Source organism: Microcebus murinus, chromosome 6 (assembly GCF_040939455.1).
Source record: "Microcebus murinus isolate Inina chromosome 6, M.murinus_Inina_mat1.0, whole genome shotgun sequence".
In the NCBI taxonomy this organism is placed as follows: Eukaryota; Metazoa; Chordata; class Mammalia; order Primates; family Cheirogaleidae; genus Microcebus; species Microcebus murinus.
In genome coordinates this window covers 1,331,935-1,355,153 of record NC_134109.1, presented here as the reverse complement: position 1 = coordinate 1,355,153, position 23,219 = coordinate 1,331,935, and the positions used below count along the sequence as shown (strand labels likewise).

The 23,219-nt window shown below is 43.3% G+C and overlaps 2 long non-coding RNA genes and 1 gene segment (V, D, J or C); 1 reads left to right on the top strand and 2 right to left on the bottom strand.

The window, feature by feature from the left end:
- Positions 1–23,219, bottom strand: part of LOC105861104 (immunoglobulin heavy constant mu-like) — a 701,862-nt gene that overhangs the window by 108,825 nt on the left and 569,818 nt on the right.
- Positions 1,297–23,167, top strand: LOC142871355 (uncharacterized). Its single transcript, XR_012919599.1, has 3 exons — positions 1,297–1,669; positions 15,839–15,921; positions 22,840–23,167. It is a non-coding gene; the product is annotated as an uncharacterized LOC142871355 (long non-coding RNA).
- Positions 2,355–23,219, bottom strand: part of LOC142871356 (uncharacterized) — a 30,833-nt gene continuing 9,968 nt past the window's right edge. Inside the window, exons 2-3 of the long non-coding RNA XR_012919600.1 lie at positions 20,409–20,505; positions 2,355–7,187 (exon numbers count right to left, since the gene is read on the bottom strand). This is a non-coding gene — a long non-coding RNA (uncharacterized LOC142871356). The remainder of the gene's footprint in view (positions 7,188–20,408; positions 20,506–23,219) is intronic.

Here is a 23,219-nt window from a genome sequence, read left to right as displayed (position 1 = left end):
CCCTGCGTGGGTCAGGGGCGGGGAGGACCCAGCAGGGGCCACAGGGACTTTTGCGGAGAGTCAGCACCCCCTCCCCGCCTGGGCTGCATTGGGGAGGTGGGGGCCGCTCCCATGAGGGTTCTGCCAGCGGCTCGCTGGTGTTCACGTGGGGTCGAGGCTGCGTCTCCGCTGTGGATGGACCTCCGATGCCCAGGGCGTGGAGCCCGGCTCCTGTGGCAGGTGCTGAAGTTCCCGTCTTCTGCTCAGACGCAAGCCCACACATCCCTCGGGTGCTGGGGTCAGGCTCCATCCCGTGTGCGCTGTCCCCTCCTGCGCGTGCCGTGCCATGCGCAGAGCTGTGCGATGGCTCACCTGCGGGAGCCCACCTGCGGGCAGGCCACGCTGCTGGTTGACAGTCGCTGCGCTTGGCGAGGTGAGTGTCCCGTCTCTAATGCTATGTGATTGTTACACAGAGCGTTCTCTTAAACGTGTAAGTTGTCTGCAGTTCCTAACGTTTATTTATTTACTTTTTTACTAATTTACTCATAATTAGGTACAATTTACACATAAGTAACATTCTTCATAGTTTTTTTCCCTTAAGGTGAAATGTAGTAGGACAGTGAATGAATGAATGTATCACTTGCCCCTGTCTCTCTCTATTTTTCTTTTTTTTTCAGATAAGAGTCCCAACTCTGTTGCCCCGGCTAGAGTGCCGTGGCATCAGGCTAGCTCACAGCAACCTCAATCTCCTGGGCTCAAGCGATCCTCCTGCCTCAGCCTCCCGGGTAGTCGGGACTACAGGCATGCGCCACCATGCCCGGCTAATGTTTTCTATATATTTTTAGTTGTCCAGCTAATTTATTTCTATTTTCTAAGTAGAGACGGCGGGAGGGGGGGGAGGGGGGGTGTCTCGCTCTTGCTCTGGCTGGTCTTGAACTCCTGAGCTCAAATGATCCGCCCGCCTCGGCCTCCCAGAGTGCTAGGATGACAGGCGTGAGCCACCGCACCCGGCCCCTATCTCTTGCCAATAAAGACTGTTCTGGTCTTTCCAGTGGGGAGTCAAGAGGGCGCTCACTTCCTTTGATGTCGAGGAAGCACCAAGAAGAAGCTGCCCAGCAGCCCCCAAGACAGACGGCAGATGCGTCCTAGTCGGGGAGACGCCCGAAGTCCCTGCAGCTTCTCTGCTGAGTGAGGCACTAGGACCTGCGCCTTCTCCTGGGCTGAGACTGTTCCCCTGTGTGTCAGTCAGGGTAGGGGTGTCAGAGACTTTCCTAGATGCTCAGATCCTTCATAACTCGCAGCGGAGTGGAGAAAGCAATTCTGAGCCTCCTGGAGGCCTCCCTTCCCCTGGAGAGCTGTGACTCCCTTCCGTGGCTGCCTGTACCCTGCCTCACTTCGGCCGCGTTTGCTCCCCAGGTAGTGCCCGCCCAGTCTGTTTCCTCTGCAGCAAGGCTGGCAAGGGGCCAGGCCGTGGGAGGAGAGAAGTTCCCGCCTGAGGCACAGCAGCAGCTGCAGACACAGCGCCGACCGAATGCACACCCCTTCCAGAGACCCCGGGAAACGCAGCCCTGGCTGGAGAGCCAGTTGCTTTCTGTGCTCTGTTGTGGGGAGGCCTCTGGGAAAGTCACGCCCACTGTTGAGAAAAACATGAGATCTGCATGTGCTGTCCGTGCCTGAGGTCTGCACCCACGTGAGTCTCAAAGATCTCAGAAATGGGGCGGTGGGCTGTGGTGTCTGTTTGTGACTCCTGGCTTCGCTCCTTGTCCCCAGGGTCCTGTCCCAGGTGCCTCTGCAGGCATAGGGTCCAGGACTGGTGACACCCCTGCAGACCTTCTCCCTCACCCGTGCCACCCCAGGGGACGCTGTGTCCAGCAACGGTGTTTACCTAGAAGACAGGCCTTGAGTGTGTGGGAAGGACGGGCCACAGGTCAAGTGGCAGAGAGAGGGCACCCTGTCTCCTCAAGGTGCACCCACCACCACCCCAGACACCGGTGAGAACCGGCTCTCCCTGGCGCTGAGCTCGGCAACCACTGAGGACAGGGGAGTGCACTACTGTGCCAGAGACACAGTGCGGGGACGTCAGTGTGAGCCCAGACACAGACCTCCTGTGGGGGCAGGGGGTGGGGTGGGGCGCAGCACAGGGTCCAGACCAGGAGCAGGTGCACACTTAAGCAAAGACGGAATTCCCTGCTGTGTCTTAAATTGGTTTTGCTCCCAGCTCAGCGACAGGGATCTTAGAAAGCCATTTCATATATATTTTAGGGATTGTATTGTTTTTTCCTGAACTTAAAACAAAAATTAACACACGTTTCTTCTCAGAAGGTAGAGGAGAAGTGCACAGAATTATCAGTCACTTGCTACCTCAACGAAGGTGAGTTTATTAAAGTTTCCAGCCTGTTGGAGAAAAAAAAGTTTGCTATTGGTTTTCATTGAATTAAGTCACTCGTACCTTTTTCCACCTGTGGAAACTTTGTGTTCTTTTTTTTTTTTTTTTCCAGTTAATGCAAAATTCATTTAACATAAAATTAACCATTTCAAAGCGTACAATTGAGTGGCATTTAGTGCATTCACTACTGTGTACAACTGCCACATCCATCTTAGTTCCAAAGCATTTGATGGCCCCCAAAACAAACACTGTACCCATTAAATGCTCACCTCCCACTCCCTCGTCCCCCAGTCCCTGGAAGCCTCAAGTCTGTGTGTTTCTTTTAAACTGGGACCTGAGGGCCACTGAAACAGTGAGCTTGGGGGACGTAGACTCTGTCTTGGGGCCCTGCGGACACTGAGCAGAGTCCCCCACAGCATGCCTGGAGCTCCAGGAGGAAATCATGCACACTTGATGTGTGCGTCCTTTGTCTGCCAGTTCGTGTGAATCCATTTGTCCTGATCACAAGCGAATTTACATATGGAAAAGTGACTGGCGCAGTCCAGGCGTCTGCCCCAGTCTCCGCTGACTTGGCTGTGAGCTGGACTGCCGCTGGCAGACTTTCGGTGGCGTTGCTGGTTTTCTCTTCCCTTCTCAGTTTGTTAAAAGTGAGTCACCAAGGGGTGATGTCACCCAACCGGTGGAGCAGCAGGTCCAAGCTCTGGCTCCCGTACAGAAACATTGAAAAACAAGCAGACGCGGTCAGAGTCAAAACTGTTATATTTACGGAAGGCGTGATGTGTACTTATAAAGATCTGAGTCATGAAATGAGCTCTCTGGGGGTAAAGTATATTTGACATTTTACACTGAAGAGGTGACAGTCATGGGGTCTTTTGCCCTCTCTGCTCTGAGTTGGGCACGGGACAGTTAAGGAGGCAGTTAATCTACAACAAGGCTCTGTGTTTGGAAGGGGAGGTTCTGCTCTCTAGCTGTTTACAGAGCGGGGACAATGAGGAAGACAGCTGAGCTGCGCTGTGAGAAGCAGAAGTTGCAACCATCCGGCACCACCCACTCTCCAGGGCTCAATCCCCGTGGGCATAATGAATTTAGAAAGCTCTGAAATTTTATTTTCTTTTACATTTACCCCCGTTCTCCAAAATCTTTCTGAGGAAGCATTGTAGAAGAATCATATATTTAGGTCATGTATTAGGTCAAAATTATATGTGGCCCAGAGGACTCATTCTTAGGGAGTTATGTCCCACGGAGGCAGTGGGGGTGGGCGGAGCGGCGTGGAAAGGACCAAAGCCAAATTCTAAAGCAAATAAGGGAGTGGTGGTCCTGAGCCTGATTCGGGCTATGTGACTGTCTTTTCAATTAACTTTTTAAGCAACTATTATTTTAGTGTTTTTAATCGTCCATTGACTTAATTGTAAATAAATGTCATAACAGCAGGGCTGACAAAAACAGGACAAAGCATAATTAAAATGATTACATTTTTAGAGTAAGTAACAGTTTCTGTCACTAAGTTTCCCAAGATGGAAATCCGCTGTTTAGTCGGTTGTTTGGAGGAGGTGTTGGGTCTGAAAGGTTAGTTATCTGGGGGTTTATATCAGCCAGTAATTTAGTGACATCACTTGATTTATCTGGGATATAGACACAAACTCAGTTTTTATGACAGTGCAGGTTTCCCCTTGGGCTGTGGTGAGTATATCCCAAGTTACATGGTTTTGCAATGTGGTCTTTTTTGTGAGAGTAGTTTCATTGTTTAAATCAACATATCGATGTGGTTGTGACTAAGGGCCTTCGTGTATGATTGGTCAGGGTCTCTACACGTCAAATGACATCCTCAATGCCCAGTTGTGGAAGGCAAATGATCACATTAATGGAACACAGAGTGAACCCAATCAGATTGCAGAGGAGGAAAATTTGCAGGTTTTGACAGGGTACGAATTACTAACCCAAGCATCACCATACCTCCGACGTGGGCGTAATCAGGGCCATAGGTTACTGTTAACGTTGTCCAGATACTCTTGGAAATAACCAATAAATATCTGGCCATTGTGCCATTCAGTGACATATTGATCAGTGCTTTGTAACATAATGGTGTGGGTATGCTGTTCTCTGGGTATCTATCTCATACATTTAGTGTTCTTGGGCCAGGGATCATTGGTATGATTTTTCTGTTTTCAGCACAGAGTGACGAGCTGCCCAGAGGAGGGAGTGAGTCAGATGAAACCGTCTCCAATGTGTGTTACGTCATTTTGAAATTGAGTTGTCTTATCTCTCAATCAAGGCAGTGTTATTTTATCTCTCAGTTGGGACGGTGCCAAAGTCAAAGCTGATGAGCTGGGGTTTTTAATCAAGAAGTACTTTTCATGTCATTTGTTTTGTAAAGTATTATTTGTAAGTCAGTGATGTATAGTTATGTTAGGGTCCAGTACTGGTGACTGTTTTTGAGAAGCATGGATATGTTTTTGATAGTTTACTTAATCTTGTCTTTGGAGAGGAGATAGTTATCATGGAAGGCCAGAACCGTTGGAAGGGGACATGAGGTCGCGTGCTTGATGAGCGTTTTTTTGTAATCCGCTAGCATAGTACTAGGCCCACAGTAAAAGGAGTTTCACTTCGTGGGCAACAGCTGGTGAAAGTAGTACAAAGATGTGAGAAGTAAGGATGAGAAGCAAGAAGTTTCGTGAGAGCTTTGAAAGGAAAATTTTTCCCATCTATTAACAATTGTAGATATTAGGCATTCACTTAGATATAGGCCTAGTCTGGAGTCTTGAGTTTCAGCTTCTATATCAAATGTCATCTTCCTTTTGACCTGGCATCAATTTATTTCCAAGTCAGAGGTCACCTTCTGGGAAAACAGTCCACTCAGAAGATGGAGCCTTCTTTATATGAGAAATGTGGATCTAGGAGTCTATTTTTTAAAATTTAATAGCACAAGAGTTAATAAGAAGTACTTGGTAAGAGCCCTTCCACTTTGGTTGGAGTGTCTTTTAAAAGAGGGCATTTCTAGTTATTTATTTGTGTTGCCTCTGTGATTGCTTTTGGGGTCTTCTGTGTAAATTCTTTGCATAGGCTGATGTCTACAAGAGTTTTTCTGACCTCTTCTAGAATTCTTATGGTTTCATGCCTTATGTTTCAGTCTGTTATCCACCGTGAGTTAATTTTTGTGAGAAGTGAGAGGTGCGGATCCTGTTTCAGTCTTCTACATGTGGCTATCCAATTTTCCCAGCACCATTTATTGAGTAGGGATCCTTTTCCCCAGTCTATATTGTTGTCTGCTTTGTCAAAGATCAGATGGCTACATGAGGATGGTTTTATAACTGGGTTTTCGGTCCTGTTACATTGGTCTGTGTCTCTGTTCTTGTGCCAGTCCATGCCGTTTTGGTAGCTATAGCCCTTGTAGTATAGCTTGAAGTCTGGTAAAGTGATACCTCCTGATTCGTTCTTATTGTAAAATGTTGCATTGGCCATATGGGGTCTTCTCTGGTTCCATAAAGGTGTAGAACTATTTCTTCTGGGTCTGTAAAAAATGACGTTGGTATTTTAATAGGGATTGCATTGAATCTGTAGATCACTCTGGGTAGTATAGACATTTTAATAATATTGATTGTGCCGACCCATGAGCATGGTATGGTTTTACACCTGTTTAGGGCATATTAAATTTCCATCCTCAGTGTTTCGTAGTTCTCCCTATAGAGGTCTTTTACCTCCTTAGTCAAATATATTCCTAGGTACTTTATTTTCCTTGCTGTTATTGTGAAAGATATTGAGTCTTTCATTCCGTTCTCAGTTTGACCCTCGTTGATGTACAGGAACGCTACTGATTTCTGTACATCGATTTTGTATCCTGAGACTTTGCTGAATTTGTTTATCAGTTCCTGCAGTCTCTTGGCAGAATCTTTGGGGTTTTCTAGCTACGAGAGCATACTGTCAGCAGAGAGTGATCGTTTGACCTCTTCTGCCCCCATTTGGATGCCCTTGATTTCTTCCTCTTGTGTGATTGCTCTGTCTAGGACTTCCAGCACTATGTTGGATAGAAGCAGTGATAGAGGGCAACCTTGCCTGGTTTTGGCTCACAGCAGGAATGCTTTCAATTTTTCCCTGTTAGTATGATGTTGGCTGTGGGTTTCTCCAGTGTGGTGTTTATAATTTTCAGCTAAGTCCCATCTGTGCCTGTTTTGTTAAGCAGTCTTACCATAAAAGAGTGCTGAAGTTTCTCGCATGCTTTTTCTACATCTATGGAGAGGATCATACGTGGTCTTTGTATTTACTTCTATTTATGTGGTGAATTGCACTTACAGATTTGTATACGTTGAACCATCCCTGAATCTCTGGGACGAAGCCCACTTGGTCATGGTGAATTAAAAGTTTCTGTACAGCCAAGGACACAATTAATACAGCAAATGGGAGAAAATATTTGCATGCTGTTCATCCGATAAAGGGCAGATAATCAGAATCTACAAAGAACTCATGCAAGTCAGCAAGAAAAAGTAAACTGCCCCATTTGAAAAGTGGGCCAAACACAGGAAAAGAAACCTTTCAAATGGCGATAGACTAATGGTCAACACACACGTGAAAAAATGCTCAGTGTCTCCAGTCATTAGGTAAACACAAATCAAAACCACAATGAGATATCACTTAACTTCAGTGAGAATGGCTCTTACCAAAAAGTCCCATAACAACAGATGCCGGTGTGTTTGCAGAGATGGGAACAGTCATACACTGCTGGTAGGACTGAAAACTAGCACAGCCTCTGTGGAAAGTGATGTGGAGATTCCTCAAAGAAGTAAAAGTAGGCCCATTTGATCCAGCAATCCCACTACTAGCCATGTACCTAAAGGAAACAAAGGCATCTTATTAAAAAGGCACTTGCACTCAAATGTTCACGGCAGCACAATTCACACTTGCAAAGCTGCGGAAACAACCCAAGTGCCCATCAATACGTGAGTGGATTAATGAAATGTGGTATATATGTATACCATGGAGTACTACTCAGCCACAAAAAATGGTGATTTAGTATCTTTTGTAACAACCTGGATGAAACTGCAGACCATGCTTCTAAGTAAAGTATTACAAGAATGGAAAAACAAACGCCACGTGTACTCAATACTAAATTTAAACTGATCAATCAACACTCATGTGTACATATGGAAGTAAAACACAAGGGAAGTCAAGTAGGTGGAAGAGGGAGGAGGGAATGGATAAATTCACTCCAGTTGGGTGCAAGGAACACTCACTGGGTGATTGACACGCTTATAACTCTGACTCAAAGTGTACAAAAGCAAATTATGTAACCACAAGATGTACAGTCTGTTAATATTCTGAAATTAAAAAAATAATAAAAGATGTCATTTCTAGTGTACAGAACATCCTGGTTGAAGATTGTGGCTCTTGGTTTTTTTGCTTCTCAGGAGCCCACTTGGAAAATAATATTTCACTAGATTGTAAGTTTCAGTTAATTGTTTTATAAGGTTAGAACAATAAAGGAATATGTCTTTCCTTGTAAGTAAGGAGATATAATTTTCTTGAGACAGATTTCCAGGTCTGTCAGTTATTATTTTAAATGAGCAAAACTGATGTTTTCTGAAAGGAGTTGACCCAGATGCACAAAGAAGAGCTGGTGCTCACAGTGCAGATATTATTCCATAATACTGAGAAGGAGGGAATCCTCCCCAACTCATTCTGTGAAGCCAGTGTCACCTTGATATCACAGCCATGAAAGAACACAACAAGAAAGGAAATTTACAGACCAATAGCCATTGTGAATATAGATTCAAAATCCTCAATGAAATACTACCAAACTGAATTCAACAGCACATCAAAAATATAATCCACCATGACCAAGTGGGCTTCATCCCAGGGATGCAAGGATGGTTCAACATGCGTAAATCAATAAATGTGAGTCACCACATAAATAGAAAGAAAGCAAAGACCATCCGATCATCTCCACAGATGCAGCAAAAGTATTCAACAAAATTCAGCACCCATTCATGATAATGAAAAAAAAAAAAACCCTCAACAAACTAGGCATAGAAGGAACATAACTCAAGATTATAAAAGCCATATATGACAAACCCACAGCGAACATCATACTGAATGGGGAACAAATGAAAGCATTCCCACTTAGAGCTAGAACAAGACAAGTGTGCCCATTGTCATCATTTCTGTTGGACATAGTGATGAAAATCCTAGCCAGAGCAATTGGGCAAGAGAAAGTAATAAAGGGTATCCAGATCAGGAAAGAGGAGGTCAAATTATCACTTTTGCTGACGATATAATCTTATATACAAAATATCCCATGGACCCCACCAAGAGACTCCTGGAGTTGATAAATAAATTCAGCAAAGTCTCAGGTTATAAGACCATTGTACACATATCAGTAGCATTCCTATACACCAATTAATAGGTAGCAGGAGCATTCCTATACACCAACAGCAGTTATGCTGAGAGTCAAATCAACGACCCAATACCATTCACAATAGGTACAATGAAAATAAAGTACCTGGGAATATACTTAACCAAGGAAGCAAAAGATCTCTACAAAGACAACGACAAACATTGAGGAAAGATTTGCAGATGACGCAGATAATTGGAAAAACATATCATGCTCATACTACCCAAAGTCATTTATACATGCGAGAAATCACCATTAAAATAAAAATATCACATTTCATAGATTAACAGAAAAAAATTCTATGCTTCCTTTGGAACCACAAAAACGTCTGAATAAACACAGCCATTTTAAACAAAAAGAGCAAATCTGGAGCCATTACATGAGACGGACCCACCAAGGCCATGGCCCTCTGGAGTGTTGGTTACCCACTGCGATGCTTTCATTCTCTATGAATTCATGTTGAAATTATTGGATATCTAAGAGCTTTAAGGCATCAACTAAATGGAATAACTGCTGAATTCTGCTCCAGTGTCTATCGTGATTCTACAACAGCTTCACTGGCTTCGTTAAACTGGGAGAGCACGTTCCACCTGAAATAGCTCACAAGTACACACTTTCGAGTGTTACTGTGAATTTGAATGAGTGCCTGTCAATAAGTCATACGGTTTGTTTGTGGAGAAAGGTGACATCTCTGCTGAGATGATGAGCCTTCCCCGTGTTGTCCACAGAGCTGGCAGCCCCCGACCCTGCCACTTACCTGCACAAACGGGAGTGTCTGCAAAATGCGCTAGAACTGGGACTCTCACCTTGAGGGGAACATTGGAGAACGCAAAATCCACCCAGGACCACAAGCAGAGGCAGCCAGTGGAAGGTCCTCTGCTAGCCAATATGGGTGCAGTAACCTGGTGTTCATGTACAGACTGACCTGTCCTGGAAGTGTCCATTTCTTGCTCTCTGGGTGCCCCGCACTGAATTTTCTACATTTCAAACTATTAAGGGGGTACACGTGTTGGGTTACGGGGATTAATTGTATATACTGAAGCCAGGGCTCGTAGTGGCCCTGAATTTTGGACCATAGCGACGTCGTCCCACCACTGTGGTGGAGGAACACACATGGGGCCTGGTAAGAGACGTGCACAGGGCACGGCTGGCAGACGGGGATTTGTCCCGTGGACAGAGGGAAGCCCCTGCTCCAGGAAGCAGAATCCCTTAGTCAGTCCAGCTGAGACCTGCCCTTCGGGGTCCTGTGTCACTCCTGCTGCCGCTGATGGCAGGGTGTGAGCAAGCAGTGGGGAGAGCAGGGCACAGCTCCACCCTGTCCCTGGATAACCCTGAATATGTGACCTCACCATGTGACCTCCCGTCTGAAAGGACATAATTTGGGGATGGAGGTAGCCACTTTATGTGTGGACTTGAGCGAGGGATGCAGGGCTGTTTGATACTGCCACTGCTGGTGTTAGTGTCCCCTCCCAAGGAACCAGAGAGGACCCGAGTGAGCCTCGTCTCCCGTCACACAAAGGGCACCCGCTGTCATTCTGCTTCTGACGTGTCACACCACTGAGGGTCCCCCATGTGTCCTCACCCCACATTGGCTGAGTTAGATCCAGTTTCTCATGAAAAGCCCTTTCCTCCGTATCACGGAACGGACAGAGCCTTGAATGCAGCATAGGAAACCTGACTGCCCAGTAACATCCGTCAGGTGAGTGAAATTGTGACTAATCTGGGTGCCTGGGTGTGGGAGCAGAGGCTCAGCAGTGTGCTCGTGGATGACGCACTCCCGGCAGCCCCGGAGCTGGGACGGCAACCCTGCTGGCCGCAGAGAAGCCGCAGAGCCTGGGACGTGGCCTGACCACCGTCCCGCAGGTACCACGCCGGACTGGTCACCATGTCCAGCCTGGGCTTCGCACTCGTGTCACTCAGCATGCTCGGAGTTGCAGACAAGCCCCCCAGATGGAATCGTCGCTGACTCCTGAGACCACAGAGCCCCGTCGGAGAGGGACGTGCACAAAGAGGAGGAACAGCTTAGGAACCATGTCCTCCCAAAGGCACGAGGCTGTGACCAGCAACTGCACGTAAACAGATGTAGCTGCGTCATCTGGCACACGAAGAATTCAAAGTACGTATTTTAAGAAAATTCAGGTGACTTCAAGAAAACGCAGATAAATAATTCAGAGATTTATCAACAGAGAAATTGAAATAATAATTAAACGTCAAAGAGAAATCTTTGAGCTGAAAAGAGCAACAAGTGCCATAGGAAATGCAATAAAGACCACCGATAGAAGTATTGGTCCCGCAGAAGAAAAGGTCAGGGAGCTTGAAGACAGGATGCTCAAAAATACGGTCAGAGGAGAAAAAAGAAAAAAGGATGAGAAAGAACAAGGAAATCTTATGACATCTATGTGACGCCATCAAAAGATCAAATCTGTGTATCGCTAGCATTCCAGAGGCCCTGCATAGTGAAAAGGGGGCAGAAAGTTTATTCAAAGAAATAATAATGGAGAACTTTCCAGACCTGGAGGAAGATACAAATATCGAGGTACAGGAAGGTCAAAGATAACCAATTAGATTCAACTGAAATAAAAATGCCCCAAGACACATTATAATCAAACCCTCAGCGGTCAGACAAATGGAGAATACTGGAAGCAATGAGGGAAAAGAAGCAAATAGCACACGAAGGAACCCTATTACACCTGGCGGCAGACTGCTCGGCAGAAGCCCTAAGGGCAGGAGGGAGTGGGGCGATATATTCAAAGTGCCCACCAAGAATACTGTTCCCAGCAAAGCCGTCCTTCAGAAATGAAGAGAGAAAAACATTTCCAGACAAATAAAGCTGAGGGAATTTATTACAAGCAGAACTGCCTTACAATACATGCTAAAGGGAGTTCTGCAAACCAAAAGGACATTGATGTGTAACAGAAAAAATATCTGGAGGTATAGTGCACAGGAAAAAGCCAGTATCCAAGCAAAATCAGAACACTCTAACATGGTCATTGTGAGATGTAAACCATTTATATCCTCACTACAGAGGTCACAAGACAAAATACATAAAAATACTAACAATGAAAATAATTTTTAGGGTATAAGTAAGATAAAAAGATGTAAAATGTGGCCTCAATATGGGGGAATATAAGAGTTAAAAAAAAAAAGAGCATCTTTTTACTTCATTCATGATCAAAATTAGGATCTGTTGCTTCAGAATAACCTGTTACGACTATAAAGATGGTCTTTGTAAGCGTTACGGTGACCACATAGCAAAAACTTTTAATGCATATACTAAAAATAAAAAGCCAGAAATCAAAACGTACTGATAGAGAAAACGTCTTGACCACAAAGGAGCACAGTAAGAGAGGAAGGAAACAGCAAGTGTTCTACAAAACAACTAAAAACTAAGTAACAATATGGCAGAGTGCCACTCACTTTAAGCACAACTACCCTAGGGTCCAGGATTCGACTCCTGCGTACCAAGGTGTCCCCGAAGGAGAGACATGCTCCCATAAAGATGTTTATCAAACCTCCCCAGTGGTCACAGTTTGACAACAGAGTCTGAGTCGTGACCAGCTGCACATGTTTTTACAAAATCCTTGCCCTATAGAAGATATTTTCTAAAGGGTGGCGCAGAGAGTCACCATCTCCAGCCACCAGAGACGTGGCAGCACCAAGTCCTTACCTATCGATAATTACCTTGAATGTAAATTCGTTAAATTCTCCAACTAAAAGACGTAGAGTGGTTGAATGAAATGACAAAACAAGGCCCAACTATATGTTGCCTGAAAGAGACTCATTTCATCTGCTGGGACATTTAGAGACTGAAAGTGATTGAAAAAGACGTTCCATCCAAATGTCAGTGAAAAGAAAGTAGGAGTCTGTTTTCTTATATCAAACGAAGCAGACTTTAAGTCAAAAACCATAAAAAGGCCGGCACGGTGGCTCATGCCTGTGATCCTAGCGCTCTGGGAAGCCAAGGCGGGTGGATCGTTTGAGCTCAGAAGTTCGAGACCAGCCCGAGCAAGAGCGAAACCCTGTCTCTACTAAAAGTAGAAAGAAATTAGCTGGACAACTAAAACTATATAGAAAACCTTAGCTGGGGATGGTGGCGCACGCCTGTAGTCCCAGCTACTCAGGAGGCTGAGGCAGAAGGATCACTGGAGCCCAGCAGTTGGAGGTTGCTGTGAGCTAGGCTGATGCCACGGCACTATAGCCCGGGCAACAGGGTGAGACTCTGTCTCAAAACAAACAAACAAACAAACAAACAAACTATAAAAAGAGCCAGACAAGGCCATGACGTAATGATAAAGGAGGATATAACAATTGTAACTATATATGAACCCAACATCAAAGCGCCTTAATATATAAAGAAAACATTAATAGATCTGAAAGGAGAGACAGACAACAATAACATATGAGCGGACTTCAAGACGCCACCTTAAGCGATGGACAAGCCAGTCAGGACAGGAAATTGACAAACATCAAATTTAAACTGCATTCAAGACCACATGGGCGTCAAAGGTATTTACCGGACATTCTATTCAATAGCTGCAGAATTCACATTCTTCTCAACTGCACAGGAAACACTCTCCAGGATAGATAACATGTTAGTCCACAAAACGAGTTTACCAAATTGAAGTCATACCAAGTATCTTTTCTGAACATAATGGGATAAAACTGGAAATCAATAACCAGGGGAACTGCACAAATATATGGAAACACACTGCACCCTGCACAAATGTATGGAAAATGCACAAATATATGGAAACTAAACGACATGCCACTGAGATACCAACAGGTCAATAAATAAAAGAGAAAATAAAATTTGTTTACAGAAATGAAAATGGAAACACAATACACCAAAATTTTTGAGATACAGGAAAGAGAAGTCAGTGGAGGGAAGTTTATAGCAATTCTTTACAAACTATTTCAAAAAACTTGACAGGGAAGGAACTCTTCCAAACTGAGTCTGTGAGGTCAGCGTTATCCTGACACTAAAATCAGACAAGGACACAACAAAAACAGAAAACTACAGGCCACTATTCCTGACGGACACAGAAGTGGAAATCCTTGGAAAAGGACTAGCAGTTAGAGTTCAACGGCACATTCGAAAGACCATTCACCTTCCTCAAGAGGGACTGGTCGCGGGGCTGCAAGGATGGGCTAACACAGGCAAATCAATGAATGTGATACATCACATTTGTTCCGTGATGAGCAAGTATATGGAAACCTACCCCCAAAGACTGAGGCAGCTGAGAGGCTGGAGAAAGAGGCTGACAAATCCGGTGTCTCAGAAAGAAACGTTTAAGAGGGACTTACAAACAGCAGTGACGTCTCTGGTGGCTGGGAGATGGTGACTCTCTGCACCACCCTTTAGAAAATATCTTCTATAGCGCAAGGATTTTGTAAAAACGTGTAGCTGGTCACGCCTCAGACTTTGTTGTCAAACTGTGACCACTGGAGAGGTTAGATAAACATCTTTGGGGGGGGGTGTCTCTGCTGCGGGGACACCTTGGTATGCAGGAGTCGAATCCTGGTCCCTAAGATAGTTTTGCTTAAAGTGGGTGAAACTCTTGCCATGAAATGGCTGGTTTCCTACACTCCACCTGTGGTCAGTAAGGAAAGTCACTTTCTGACAGGCCCAGGAACCTCAAGATACTTGGGGACCTCCGAAGAGGGACATTTGCCCGTTTGCACAGGTATTGCAGGCACAGTCTGGCGGCAAGTCCCTGGCTTGTCTGTCCAGCCTCTGGAGGACTTGGAAAGTGTAATCCTCGATGCCTTGTGAAAGTTCCAACAAAGCCAACTTTTAAAATGCCTCTATGGCCAATTATTATTCTTGCTGCACTTTATACAAATACTCGGACTGAGTATAGTAAGACTAAATCTTATTTTGCAAATAAATTGCCCTTACTTTGATTTCTCTTTGGTAGAAAAGGGGTGGCTAGAGAAAGAAAAGTTATGTTTTAGGGGAGAGCTACAGCACACTTGATATTAGATTCTAGTCCTGAGCATTGTTTTTGAGTTTTTATTTCTTTCTCTTTTGTATTCCTTGACGGGGAACTGAACCCAGGCTAGCAAGGAGAAAGCTCAGAATCTTAACCATCAGACTCCAAGGTAAACTGGCCTCTGCCGTCACCCCCATGGGGGCAGCGTACAGAGGGTTTTTCCGTTTGTTTTAGATCAGACATAAGCTCTTTGACTGTGTCAAGAGAATTTTTAAGGCTAGCCATAGTACGATCGTGTGTCCTTCCTTTAATCCAATTCTTCTAATACAAAAGGCAATTGTTTAGAATAAGAGATCTCTAAAATCCATCTTTTATTTAAAGGATCTATCTTTTGGCCGTTAATTTTCAATCATGTGCTCGTTCGAAAGCAACTTAATCTAACACTTTTTCCAGAGGAGAAACAATTCCAAAGATACCCTCATTCCCCAGAAATAGACTATGACAGAGATGTCAAAGGCCCTTTGTGAATGGGACCTTATGTGACAAACAATGCAGAAGACCTTACCTCTGGAAGCAAGAAGGAATCATACACATGAGTTTATATCACAAAGGACCAATCGGCACTGCATTAAGGCCAGACATGTAGGCCCTTTTTCTCCCATTAATCACAGCAGACAGCAATTTCTACTGCCTTTCCGCCTGGAATGTGCACGGAGGCCCGGGTCCCTGGTGACGGAAGTTGTTTTTAACCGTTTTTGCTGCCTGACCAGGTTCTTGGATTTTTCCTCCACTGCAGTTTTTCAAGAGAACAGAGGGACTCTAAACTGTAGGGAACAAAGCCCTTTTCCCCATAACAGTTTGCTGGGGAAAAAAAAAAAAAAATCACTGACATGAGGCGAATTCATTAATTGCATAAAAAGAATATTTAATCCATTCTTAGCATGTATACACGGGAGCCTTAAGAATGATAACCTAGCAAAATGTGTTCAGGAAGGAGAATAGGAAGAGGCTGGCAAAGGGGGTCACGTTACGCAGATAAAGTCAGTTAATAGTCCTCAGAGTAAATGTCTCTCTTTAAAACTGTAAAGGTGTGGGGACTCTGGTTTACTCTCTCCTAGTTTGGTCTTGGCCATAGTAATGAAGATTCTCTCTCTACAGGCATACGAAGACATCTGTGGAGATGTCTACAAAGACAGCTAGTAGCAGCCGTCTCAAAATAAGTCAAAGAAGTATGTCTTAGGGTAAGCTATTTTGATTTTTTTGACCAGCTGGTGGGTTGCAGCTGTGGGGGTTTTAGTCCATTTCCGGGACCTCATTTTCCATAATTATTTAGTCAAATCTAATGTAAAATAAGACTAAAACCAAAAGCAGAAAAAAGAGTGATTGCACAATCAACATGTTATTGAGATCTCTAAGCAAAAGGACAGGTCACAGCTGTCATAGTCCGAAGTGGGAGAAAAGACCACCCTAGAAACTGAATTGGGCCCAATCGTGAGTCTTTATTTACTGGCCAGGACTACTCCTGTCCTGCATAGTGGCAGGCACAGAAAAGTAGTGGTGATGAGAAGGGAAACATGGCCCCTTTTTAAAGGCAAAAACCCACACTCTAAAAATCTAATTAGCAAGCACTTTTACAAAAGCGAGCGAAAGCATTAATCTTACATTTCTATCGTGTTTTAGCACAGTCGGAGGGCGGGGGCGGGTTGGGGCCTTGAGATGGGTTTTGTAGGAGTCACCAGCTGCAGCTAAGATTCAGCCGAGAGGAAGCCTCTGGAGTACCCTAAGTACGGACAGCATTAATCTTCGTGGAAGTACATCCTGCATCCTGTGATCTAAGCCCCAGCACATTTCACTAGGTACACGAAGCATGTCAGGCGCCTCGGGGGTCCCTGGACTAGCGGCTATATATTACGGGCAGTTGTGCCATGCACCACCGCCCTTCCCCTTAGTTCCTAAACTTAATCACCCTAGCAGAGGGGAGATGGCAGGTGCAGGGTCAGATAAGGGTCAACTGAAAATTTCTCACACTCCTAAGCAAGCAAGCAAGCAGGCAGGCATAATACAGAAGCTGATGGCTGGTTATTGGCTACCTATGGTCCCTAGGCCCTAACAACAGCCAGTTGAAAATAAACCTTAACGCTCAGCTATCGAATTCTAAAACAAAACCCCAGACCAGCCTCTCACCCGGAGTGGGGCCCAAGTGGAGGCTGCTCTCAACCAAAATGGAGGCAGGAGACTCGCCTTCCTCATCGGAAGTGAGCAAAACTGCCCTAGAGGAGTTGCATGGCAGAATAAACCTCAGATCTCAACTGAAACCTTGAGAGATTGGAGATCTCTGCAGGGAGTGGCCAGAACCTCCCTGAACCGCCTAATTGATCAGAGCAGGAAGGAGCTCTAGCTGCTACCAAAAGCACCAACTAGAAAAGTCGCTACAGGTAAAAAAAACCGCCAAACTCCTCTCAGCGATCCCTTGATGGTTACCATTTGTAACTTAAGTAAGTGGCAGGAAGCGAGAGTCACACTCAGCTGAGGTTTATTCAGTCAAGATTTTGAAAACACAAACTGCAGACAAGTTGTGGCTGTTTTTCCGAATGGGAAGTCGGAACCTACAGCATTTAAAGGGAACAGAGAGAAGGAAAAAGTTAGGGGCGGTGCTGATGAGGCAAAGTGGTTACATTCTCTTGAGGCCCAGGAAATCTACACCTCACATAAAACAAGGGGACGTTAGAGGGGAAATATGTGTGCCTTTACAGGTACGTTTTTGTAGGCAACATATGGCTGGATCTTGTTATCTTTTATTCACTCAGTTAGCCTGTATTTTTTAATTGGGGGAATTTAATCCGTTTATCTTCAAGGTTATTATTGATTGGTAAGGACTTGTTCACAAAACAGTAATAGTAGGAGACCTCAACATACCACTCTTAGAGTTAAACAGATCATCTGGAAAGAAAATCAACAAAAAATATCAGATTTAAACTTCACCATGGACCAATGGACCTAACACAGGCTTACAGAATATTGAACCCAATAGCACAGAATACACATTCTTTTCATCAAAATGTGGAACAGTCTCTAGGTTCACCATAAGTTAGAACACAAAACTGGTCTCAAAAAATTTGAAGAAATTGAAATCACAACAATTATTATCTGAATGCAAAGGAGTAAAGCTAGAAATAAATAATAAGAGGAATATTCATAACTATGCAAATAAAGAAAAACCAAACAACATACTCCTGAACAAGCAATGGGTGAAGGCAGAAATTTGTAAGAAATGTTAAAATTCCTTAAAACAAATGAAAAGCAAAACACAACATACCAATAGCTATGAGACATAGAGAAAAATATTGAGAAGCAAGTTTATAGCAAAAAAATGCCTATATCAAAAAAGTACAAAGATTTTGAATAAACAACCTAAGAATGAATCTCAAGGAACTAGAAAGCAACAAAAAAACAAAGCCAAAAGTAGTAGGAGGAAAGAAATAATAAAGATCAGAGCAGAAATAACCAAATTTGAGGCCAGAAAGTACAAAAGAAAGTACAAAAGTCAAAGAAACAAAGAGTTGGTTTTTGAAAAAGATAAACAAATCAACAAACCACAAATTGGACTTTAGAAAAAGAGAGAACGAGACACAGAGGACCCAAATAAATGAAATCAGAAGCAAAAAAGGAGAAACCACAATGGATACCTTGAAAACACAAAGAATCATTACAGACTATTTTGAAAAATTACATGCCAAGAAATTTGAAAACCTAAAGCAATTGAATACATTCCTAGACACATAAAACCTACCAGCACTGAATCAAGAAGAAAGATAAAACCTGAGCAGACCAATAACAAGGAAAGTGATTGAATAATTACTAGTCTCACCAAAACGAAAAGTAAAAGACCAGATTGCTTCACTGCTGAAGTCTACCAAAATTTTAAAGAAAAATTAATACCGATTCTTCTCAGACTATTGAAAAAATTCAAAGCAGAGGGAGCTCTTCCTAATTCATTCTACAAGAACAGTTTATCCTTGACACCCAAACCAGACAAAAACACAACAGAAAAAGATAACCACAGGCCAATATGCACGATGAATAGAGATGCAGAAATCCTCAATAAAATTCAAATGAGCTGAATCCAACAACATATCAGAAAGATCATACACCATGATTTATCCAGGGATGCAAGAATGATTCAATATATGCAAATCAGTAAATGTGATACATTGCATCAACAGAATGAGGGACAAAAGCCATATGATCAATTCAGTATATCCAGAAAAAGCACTCAGTAATAGTCAATATCCCTTCAATAAAAAAAAAACAACCTCTCAATAAATTAATTATAGAAGAAAAGTACCTCAACAGAATAAAGACCACCTATGACAAACCCACAGTTAATGTCATACTGAAAAAATGAAATTTGTTCAGCTGGGTACAGTGGCTTACACTGGTAATCCCAGCACTTTGGGAGGACAAGGCAGGAGGACTGCTTGAGGCCAAGAGTTTGAGACCAGCCCGAGCAACATAGCCAGAATCTGTTTCTACAAAAATAACGACAAGCATCCAAGTATGATAGCACATACCTGTAGTCCCAGCTACTCTAGAGGCTGAGGCAGGAGGATCCTTTGAGCCCAGGAGCCTCAGGTTACAGTAGGCTGTGATCACAACACTGCACTCTGGCCTGGATGACAGAGTGAGACTCAGTCTCTAATATATATATATATATATATATATATATATATATATATATATATATATGATTTTCTTCTAAGAACTGGAACCAGATAAGAATGTCCACCCTCGCCACTCATATTCAAAATACTACTAGAAGTCCTAGGCAAGAGGAAGAAATAAAAGGCATCAATTTGGAAAAGAATAAGTGAAATTATGTCCCTGTTTGCATATAGCATGATCTTATACATGGAAAAACCTGAATACTCAACCAAATAAATTTTAGGACTGATAAATGAATTGAGTGAAATTGCAGGATACAAAATCAAGATACACAAACCAGTAGCATTTCTATAAACAAACAACGTACTAGGTGAAAAAAATATAAAGAAGTCAATCCCATTTGCAATAAGTACAAACAAAATATAATACCTAGAAATAAATTTAATGGAAAAGATGAAAGACCTCTACAGAGAAAACTACAAAACACTGATAAAAGAAATTGAAGAGGATACATACAAATGAAAAGACGTCCAATGCTCATGGATCAGAAGAACTGATATTGTTAAAATGATCATACTACTCAAAACTATCTGGAAATTCAATGCAATCTTTACCAAAATCCCAATCACATATTTCCAAGATATAGGAAAGAAATTCTAAAATTTGCATGGAACCAGAGAAGACCTCAAATAGCCAAAGAAATCCTGACCAAGAAGAACAGACCTGGCAGCATCACACTGCAGTGCTATTTAATGGTCTACACTCAAGCCTTTACAGTCCAGGCACTTTTTGAAAAACCTTTGTCCTCATTTGAGGAGCTTTCTTGTCAGGTTTTTGTGTTTGTTTTCGTGGGTATTTACCTCATTCCACCCCCAAGCTTTGCAGGTAGACAGATGAGATTCAAAAGGCGGTTCTAAGGTGGTTATTGTGTGTTCTAAGGCGGTTATTGTACTGGAATAATTGGTTTGCAGTCATAAGTCACACTTTTCCACTAACGAGGAGAGGGCGGCAGTCGATAAGAGAAGCTAAAGTTCAGTTAGATGAATTCCTTGATCAGAAATTTTACCTTTGCATTTTGTTGCTTTTTATCCTGAAAATAACTTGGAGATGCTCCTGGTTTATCCATCCACTTCTTGATTCCTTGGAGTGCACCCACTGTTTCGCTTTAGGAAAAAACCAAAGAATTATTACAGAAGTCTATATTTTGCAGCTACCCTTTTTTAAGAAGTACATTCTCCAAATTAAACAATTTATACACACACACACAGAGTACAAAACTATATAAACCAAACAGCGTGGTGCTGGCATAGAAATAGACATATAGACCAATAGAACAGAACAGAGAACCCAGATGTTAATCCACATATCTACAACCAACTGATTTTTGAAACAAGTGCCAAGAACATTTACTGGGGAAAGGACATTCTCTTCAATAAATGATGCTAGGAAAACTGGATGTCCACATGGAGAAGAATGCAACTAGATTCCACCTCATATTCTATGCAAAAATCAACTGAAAATGGATTCAAGACCTAAATGTAATACCCAAAACTATGAAACTATCACTAGAAATCACTAGAGGAAACACCTTAGGATATTGGTCTGTGAGAAGATTCTGTGAATAAGATCTCAAAAGCACAGGGAAATAAAAGCAAAAATAAACAAATGTGACTACATCAAACTAAAAAGCTTCTGCACAGCAAAAGAAGCAATCAAAGTTTCCTGCAGAATGGAAGAAAATATTTTGAAATTATGCACCTGACAAGGGGTTCGTATTTAAAATTTACCAGGAACTCAAACAGCTCAACAGCAAACAACCAAACAAATAATCTCATTATGAAGTGGGTAAAAGATCTGCATAAACATTTTTCTAAAGAAGATATACAGATGCCCAAGAAGCATATGAAAAAAATGGTCAACATCACCAATCAACAGGGAAATGAAAATAAAACCACAATGAGGTATCATCGCATCCTAGTTGAAATGGCTATTATCAAAGAGACAAACAGTAACAAATGCTAGTGAGGATTCAAAGAAAAGAAAGGAACTCACGCACTTTTGGTGGGCATGTAAAATAGTGCGACCACTATGGAGAATGGTATGGAGTTTTCTCAAAAATCTACAAATAAAACTACACTATGATACAGATACCCCACTACTGAGCATTTATCCAAAGGAAATATCCAAAGGAAATATCCAGTATATCGAGAGAATCTGTAGTCTTTTGTCTATTGTGACATTACTCACAATAGGCATGATATGAAAGCAACCCCAAGTGTTCATCAGTGGCTGAATGGATAAAGAAAAGGCAGTGTGTGCCCCTAATGGAATACTCTTCAGCCACAAAAAGAATAAAATCCTGTCCTTCATGTCAACATGAGTGGAGCTGGAGGACGTTAGGTTAACTGAAATTAGCAAAGAACAGAAAGATAAACATTGCACGTTCTCTCTCATATGTGCAAGCGACAAAAAGCTGATCTTGTGGAAGTCAAAGAGAAACCAGAGTATACTAGAGGCTGGAAATGGTGGGAGGATGTGGGGACTAGAGCGAGGTTTGTTAAAGGAGCAAAAAAGTCACAGCTAGAAAGGAGCAGTAGGTTCTAGTGTTCTACAGCACTTGGCACGGCTGTCGATAATACGGATAACAGGAATACAGTTTATAGTTTCTCATAGTCAGAAGGAGGACATCGAATGCACCCAATACACAGAAATGGTAAATGTTTGAGAACACGAGCATGCTAATTTCCACCTTCCAACCACTGTGCGTTTCATAAATCGAAATCACAGTATGGACACCATAATTCAGTTACAAATAAAACAGGACAGAGAACGTGGTGTGTATGCACGGTGGAATGTTATCAATCCATCGAAAACAATGAACTATTGTCCCTTGCAGCAGCAAGGGTGGCGCTGGGGACATCGTGTTATGCGAAGCCAGCCGGCATGAAAGGACAAGTGTCACACGTTCTCCCTCACGTGGGAGCTAGCAAAGTGACTCTCCTGGAGGAAGAGAGTGCAACGGTGGCTCCCAGAGTGTGGGAAGGAGGGAGGAGGCAGGAAGGGAAGTTTGTCGGTGGGAACGAACACTCCGGTGCAGAACAGGACGAAGCCCGGTGCTTGGTTGGGCAGTGGGGAGACTGCAGGTAACAGAGATGTATTCACCACTGGAAACAGCCAGGCGTGAACTGGAACGTTCCCAACACAAAGAGAAAACAAAAGTTTAGCGATTGCCAAATAAATGTTAGCGTGGGAAGGATTTCAAAACTACCCTAGTTTGATCGTTGTACGTTGTATACATGTATCAAAACATCACATGTACCTGCAAAGTACGTACAACTATTACATATCAATTCTTAAAAAGGCTCCAATTAGTGGATTTAACAAGAACCCCCTTCCACGGTTGATGTCCCTCTAAGTAAGTTTTTCTTCCATGGAGCCCAGCTATCTTTGTCGTATCATGGGTTGACCCCAATTTCTCTCCCCTGTTGTTGCCACAGACGCGACACGTGTCTCAGCAGTCCGGAATCCAGTTGTCCTTGCCATGGTGACAAGCGAGAAATACTTTTATCTTAAAACTGGTTGGAATTTGAACTTGAAGCCTTCCAATTTTATATTCCATGTTAAATATCTGTGAACATAATCGCACCTCAAACAAGCAAAATGCGGCCTGCATGCCATGTGGGTCAGGAGCGTGCGCGGTGCAAGTTTCCCTTTTCTGCGTAGCCAGTCACCGCCGACCCCGAGGCTCAGAGGAACAGGCGTTCGCCAGCTGCCAGCTCTTCAGGTCAGAAATCAGTGTGGGTCCTGTGTGTGTGGCCTCCAGGTCCCAGCCCTCCTGGGCTGCTTCTAGAGGCTCTGAGAAGAACCCACATCTCAG